Genomic DNA, 7526 nt, shown 5'->3' on the forward strand with positions numbered 1-7526 from the left:
AAAGAGCAGAAACAGAGAACAGCAGGAAACCCCCTTCCTCTTCCACCTTGTCTCTTAGCACCAGTGTTTGCAGTGGGTCCCTACAGCCCTCCCCAGAGGACACAGCCAGGGACAACCGGACACCACACATCCCTGCTGCCTTGGAACCCACTCAATGCCCTGATCAGCCTGAGGAGCCAGGGGAGCCTATCTCCCATTACTGAGTGTGGACACATCTGTGCGGCTGTTAGTGTATAAAGAGCAGCGAAGGTGCCTTGGTGACCTTTACACCAGGGATGGAACTACATTTCCTACCACAGCGTTTCAGATTAGTTACTGTCTGGTGTATACACAGCTATCAATCACCTGGGTGAGATCAGGATCTGTTCCACATAGGAAATGGAAAGACCCCCTTACCAACACTGCTGTCTGCATCACTGCACATGGAGTTGAGAGAGGGATTTCAGGGAGCTCTGCTGAGGAACAGGGCTAGAACAGGCTATTCCAGCAGTGGATTTCACCTGATCTCAGAGTGGTTCACATCAGCTTGACAAATGCCTTTAAATGCTCCCCCATGCCGAAGTGGGGATGGAGATGGCAGAGAGTCTTATGGCATAATAAATCTGGCATCTATTGAGTTATCTGTGTGCCCATGGCAAGCAATACGTCACAGACCTGAAAACAAAGTGCTGGGGGACACTGTGTTATTAACCACCAGGGAATCAGTCTCGCTGGTTGGAAGGCAACCAAAGCATACAAGGCACACATAAAGATGGGATCAAAACCCAGCAGGAGAGCTGCAGGACCAGTAGCAGCACAGCATCCATGGAATTCACTTCAAAGGCTCCTAAAATCGGAAACATCTCTTACGCAATGAGATGGTTTAATGCGGGATGCCCTCGGTGGCCTGAAGCAACTGTAAACATGGACTTAAGGAGCAATATGAGCCTTCGATGCTGTAGAGAGAGAAGGTGTGAAGAATGGAAGCATGCTTGGGGTGGAGGCAGCCTGGGGCCCTTTGTTTGTGCTCTGTCTGAATTCCTTGTTTCTAAGTCATCATTATCACAGATCCCCAGCAGCTGAGTGGTCTCCAATGAGAAAGTGTCAAGGCAGGCAATGTGTATGGAAAACACGCTCATCCATTAGGCAGATCTCTCGGACATGACTTCTAAACAAGTACTGGGTGAAGTTACAGCTGAAATGGATGGATCTCAGTGCAGTTTCCAGTCACTTTCCAAAACCTTCTTGGGAAGCTGTTTAAATGGGATTTGTACCAGGCTAACCTCGGCTATGCGGTTGTCAAGGGAAAGCATCCACACACACGTTATTAATGACTGACTTGGGGGGACATTGCTCACTTTTGTTTGGATAGTGTTCCAGCCCATACCAAAACCCTGGCTACAAGTGTTCAGCTGGTCCATACTGCACAGACGGCTATACTCCACTGCTGGGATCAAGCATCATGCTGGGATCAAACAGCCAGGGATGGCAGCATGAGACTGTAAGTTGTTTGTGTAGGGATCTTCTCACCTGTCTTTGGCTGCTTGGGATGGAGCATCACATCTGTTATGGTTTAACATCATTGTTACTGTTCACCTCCAGCCAAAGGACACAGAAAGGAGGGGAAGGAGGAGGAAGCACCCTGTGCCACCTGAGACAGAGGGACTTCATTGTGCCAGTGACCATCCCACCCCTGGAGCCTACTCATTAATTCAGTCAGCAATTACCCCCATCCTCTGGTCCCTGCTTAAAACATCCTGGGCCAAGGACTGAGACAGACAGGACCAGCTCCTGGCAGGGCTGCAGCAGTGGAGACTGTGGGTTATGGTGCTAATGAAGGAGTCCCACAGCTCTGGAGGAGCTGTGAATGGCAGAGCTGGACCAGTGATGTGTGAGGCGTTGGGATGCTGATGCTGATGGGGCTGTTTCCTGCCATGGGGTGCAGTCAGCACTTTGGAAGCAGGTCCCCAATGCTCTCACAGCTTCTGCAGGAATAATTGCACACAAAGGCAGAGCGTGTGCTCAGCAGTTCCTCCCTCAGCCTGTCAGGGTGGCCACGCCTTGTTCCCAGGAGCAGGAGGAGCCAGCCCTGAGCCGGCAGGACCACTTGGTTGCACTTCTGTGGAGTAAGAGCCAGCCTATGCAAAGCTTTCGCACCAGCTCAGAAAGTTACTCTTCTAATCAACCAGTTCATGCCCCTGATAAGCAAATGCCTGGTTCCTTGGCTGCATAGAATCATGGAATGGTTTGGGTTGGAAATGACCTTCAGACCATCCAGTTCCACCCCTCTGCCACGGGCAGGGACACCTTCCACTAGAGCAGGGTGCTCCAAGCCCCTGTGTCCAACCTGGCCTTGAACACTGCCAGGGATGGGGCAGCCACAGCTTCTCTGGGCAACCTGTGCTAGTGCCTCAGCACCGTCACAGGGAAGAGCTTCTGCCTTGTATCCAACCTGAACTTCCCCTGCACATGAGCCTGCCAGCCTCACCCTGCACCCTGCGCTGCAGAGCATCAGGACAGGACAAACAGCAGTAAAAATGAGGTTGCAGGTCCAACAAGCACTGATCCTGCCCACATTTGCTCCTGGCACATCAGCTTCCCAAGTTACTCTTCACAAAGGGGACTGCTTTGCCCCGTTCTGGGCTTGTAAGAATCTCATTTAGCTTCTGGCTGTAGTCAAACACTTGTTCTTCAGCATAACCTCATACTGAAGCCCTGTGCTTCTTTAAGTACTCTCTTCTCTCTGCTTACAGCAAAGAAACAGGATGCTTTGCCAAAATATGTTACTAAATAAATAGAGCTGCAGGCAGTCTCCACATGACCCCAGCTGGCAAAAGACACTGAAATTCCATTTTAATTCAGCAAAATATCAACACTTATTTACCACAGTCCATAAAATTTATGTGACAAAATACCTCTGACAGCTCAGCAGCCCTCTTACTCCAGCAATGTGAAAGCACAACAGATAAGCTAGCCCTAAGCTGGCTCAGCTCATGTGGCAGCCCTACATTCCCTTGCCTTCTCTGTCTGGTTCCAGCTGCCTGAAGTAGCTACGGGTTCACCTTTAGCACAAGCCAATTGCCACACTGTAAAGTGGCATGGCCACCCTTGTCCTGTTTGGCCTGTCGACACTGGTTTTGAAGGAATCCAAGAGGAACATGCTAGGGATTGAAGGATGGCGGGCTAAGGAGGACTATCAATCTCTTGTTTCACTTGTGGGAAAGGATAGCTTTTTAGACCCTGTCCCGCAGGGGAAAAAGGGTACTAGGACTGGCTCCCTGAAATGTCTGTACACCAATGCACGCAGCATGGGGAATAAACAGGAGGAGTTAGAAGTCTGTGTGCGGGCTAAAGGTTATGATCTAGTGGCGATTACAGAGACATGGTGGGACAGTTCACATGACTGGAATGTGGTCATGGATGGCTATGTCCTTTTTAGGAAAGATAGGTCAGCAAAGCGAGGTGGTGGAGTGGCTCTTTACGTGAGAGAGCAACTAGAATGTATTGAGTTCTGTCCGGGGTCGGATGAGGAGCAAGTGGAATGTCTGTGGGTACGAATCAAGGGGCTGACTGGCACGGGTGATACAGTTGTGGGGGTCTATTACAGACCTCCTGATCAGGACAAAGGAGTTGATGAGGCTTTCTACAGGCAACTGGAAGTAGCCTCGCGACTACATGCCTTAGTCGTCGTGGGGGACTTTAATTACCCCGATATTTGCTGGAAGACTCACACAGCCAGTCATTCACAGTCTAGGAGGTTCCTCGAGTGCATTGATGATAATTTCTTAATGCAAATGGTGGACGTACCAACTAGGGGAGCAGCGCTGCTAGATTTAGTACTCGCCAACAAGGAGGGTTTGGTCGAAGTGGTGACGGTCAATGGCAGCCTTGGCTGCAGTGACCATGAGATGGTGGAGTTTAGGATCCTGTGTGGGAGGAATAGAATACCTAGCAAAGCCACAGTTCTGGATTTCCGAAGGGCCAACTTTGGCCTCTTCAGTCAACTGCTAAGGGAAGTCTCATGGGAAAGTGTACTAGGCGGTAAAGGGGCTCAAGATAGTTGGTTAGCATTCAAGGACCGCTTCTTCCAAGCTCAGGATCGGAGCGTCCCAATGAGTAGGAAGTCAAGTAAGGGATCTAGGAGACCGGCGTGGTTAAACAAGGAGCTGCTGGGCAAACTCAAGTGGAAAAGGAGAATCTATGGATTATGGAAGGAGGGGCTGGCCGCTTGGGAGGAATATAGGACAGTTGTTAGAGGATGTAGGGAGGCAATTAGGACAGCTAAGGCCTCCTTGGAACTCAATCTTGCTAGTCGGGTTAAAGACAATAGAAAGGGCTTCTTCAAATACATAGCAAATAAAACTAACACAAGAGGCAATATAGGCCCACTGCTGAACGAAGTGGGTACCCTGGAGACAGAGGATATAAAGAAGGCAGAGGTGCTGAATGCCTTCTTTGCCTCTGTCTTTACTCCTGCAGACTCTCCCCGAGGGCCCCGGATTTCTATAGCCCCAGAAGGAGTCAGGACAAAGGAGGAGTTTGCTTTGGTAGATGAGGATTGGGTTAGGGATCAGCTATGCAATCTGGACATCTGTAAATCGATGGGTCCGGATGGAATGCACCCACGGGTGCTGAGGGAGCTGGCGGAGGTCATTGCTAGGCCACTTTCCATCATCTTTGGTAAGTCGTGGGAAACGGGCGAGGTGCCTGAGGATTGGCGGATGGCAAAGGTCACACCAATCTATAAGAAGGGCAAGAAGGAGGACCCGGGTAATTATAGACCGGTCAGCCTTACCTCCATCCCTGGAAAGGTGATGGAACAACTTATTCTTGACTCCATCACTAGGCATATCAAGGATGAGGGGGTCATTAAGAACAGCCAACATGGTTTTATGAGGGGGAAGTCATGTATGACCAACCTTATAGCCTTCTATGAGGAAGTGACTAGGTGGAGGGATGATGGTAGAGCGGTAGATGTAGTTTTTCTTGATTTCAGTAAGGCATTTGATACTGTCTCCCACAGCATCCTCATAGATAAGCTAAGGAAGTGTGGGCTTGACGATCAAGTAGTGAGGTGGATCGAGAACTGGTTGAAAGGAAGAAGGCAGAGAGTTGTGGTCAATGGCGCAGAATCTAGCTGGAGGTCTGTGACTAGTGGAGTTCCTCAGGGGTCGGTGCTGGGACCGGTGCTGTTTAATATTTTCATCAATGACCTGGATGAGGGAACTGAGTGCACCCTCAGCAAGTTTGCTGATGACACAAAACTGGGAGGAGTGGCTGACACACCAGAGGACTGTGCTGCCATTCAGCGAGACCTGGACAGGCTGGAGAGTTGGGTGGGGAGAAACTTGATGAAATTTAACAAGGGCAAGTGTAGAGTCTTGCATCTGGGGAAGAACAACCTCATGTACCAGTACAGGTTGGGGGTTGACCTGCTGGAAAGTAGTGAAGGGGAAAGGGACCTGGGGGTCCTGGTGGATAGGAGGATGACCATGAGCCAGCAATGTGCTCTTGTGGCCAAGAAGGCAAATGGCATCTTAGGGTGCATTAGAAAGGGAGTGGTTAGTAGGTCAAGAGAGGTTCTCCTCCCCCTCTACTCAGCCTTGGTGAGGCCGCATCTGGAATATTGCGTCCAGTTCTGGGCCCCTCAATTCAAGAAGGACAGGGAATTGCTTGAAGGAGTCCAGCGCAGAGCCACAAAGATGATTAAGGGAGTGGAACATCTCCCTTATGAGGAGAGGCTGAGGGAGCTGGGTCTCTTTAGCTTGGAGAAGAGGAGACTGAGGGGTGACCTCATCAATGTTTACAAATATGTAAAGGGTAGGTGTCAGGATGATGGAGCTAGGCTTTTTTCAGTGATATCCAGTGATAGGACAAGGGGCAATGGGTGTAAACTGGAACATAGGAAGTTCCACGTTAACATCAGGAAGAACTTCTTTACTGTAAGAGTGACAGAGCACTGGAACAGGTTGCCCAGGGGGGTTGTGGAGTCTCCTACACTGGAGATATTCAAGGCCCGCCTGGACAAGTTCCTGTGTGATGTACTGTAGGTTACCCTGCTCTTGCAGGGGGGTTGGACTAGATGATCTTTTTAGGTCCCTTCCAACCCTTGGGATTCTGTGATTCTGTGATTCCCATTCCAAATGCCACTGCCACCTTGCCACACCAAGGATGCTGCCGGGTGTGCTACCCAGACCCCTCAGTTTAGGTGCAACTTCATAAGGTTGGCAGCAGAGGAAAGATTGGGCTGATAAAATCGTGCTTTATGGCAGGATGGTTCAAGCTTGCCTGCAATGTAGGTGTTTTACTCCACGCCCTGGGATCCCACACCTTGCCAGAGCTGGGAATCTGGCCCTGGCCAGAAGCCACCGCTGGCCACAGTGCTTGCGCTGCTTGTATTTGTTTTCTCATTGGAAGCACAATCTCTGGCACACTCCTTGGCATGGGGCATGTGGAGGAAGCTCTGCTCCATCAGCCAGCCCCATTTCAGCCTGTTCACCTGCAGACAGCCCACATTTACCTCCCTGAGCCAAAGCCATCAGCCACAGCCCAGTCACAACACAGCCTATTTCACATCAAGACAGTGATAAAAACACCGCTTTTCTGCCAGCACAAGGCCTTTTCCTATGGGCTGTTGCTCCCACATGCCTCACAGGGATGGAGGCAGCAGTGGGGAAGACCTGGACCCTTGGTATGAAAGAGAAACAGGAACTGCTTCTTCTTCATCTGAATCTTCAGAGCTTCATGGGCTCCTTCCAGAGGAGGACAGATGTGCAATGGTCTTCCCATCACACTAGACCATGTTGCTCAAGGCTCCATCCAACCTGGCCTTGAACACTGCCAGGGATGGAGCACTCACAGCTTCCTCGGGCAACCCATTCCAGTGCCTCACCACCCTCACAGGGAAGAGCTTCTGCCTTAGATCTCACCTGAACTTCCCCTGTTTCAGTTTGAACCAATCACCCCTTGTCCTATCGCTGCAGTCCCTGACAGAATCCCCCTCTGGCGTTCAATCCACTCCATAATCAGGACACATCTGCTCCAGCTCTGTGATCTCATTGCCCCAGGGATTCCTGCAGCAGTGTTGCCTGTGCCTCCAGCCCCACGGTATCTCCTGCGGGGCGGGTGGGAAGGAGTGGGGCTGCGAGGGGTGGCCCAGCTTTCCCAACCCTCTGCATCTTTGCAGGGAGCAGCCTGGAGGCTAAGAGCAGGCGCTGCCAGCACGGCTCCCTCTGCTCCTCCTTGAAGCCTGCCATGCCCCAGGGGCAGCATGTCCCTGCTGCCAGCTCCCTGTCAGGGCTCATCCAGAGGCAAAGCTGCTGTGCTTATTGCTCCTTCCCCTCCTCTCCCTGGGACCACAGTGACAGAGGAGCACTGCTCCATCTCATCAGGTTAGATGAGGACAACCAAACATTGTCTTGGTATAAAAACCCCAACCTGAAACACGCTGTTGCTTCCAACTCAAACATATAGAGAAACGAGGAACATTTCCCGTGCCAAATGCAGGCAGCACAAGCCCATCACCTTTGGTCAGATTTATAGGGGGT

Source organism: Lathamus discolor, chromosome 3, assembly GCF_037157495.1.
Source record: "Lathamus discolor isolate bLatDis1 chromosome 3, bLatDis1.hap1, whole genome shotgun sequence".
In the NCBI taxonomy this organism is placed as follows: Eukaryota; Metazoa; Chordata; class Aves; order Psittaciformes; family Psittacidae; genus Lathamus; species Lathamus discolor.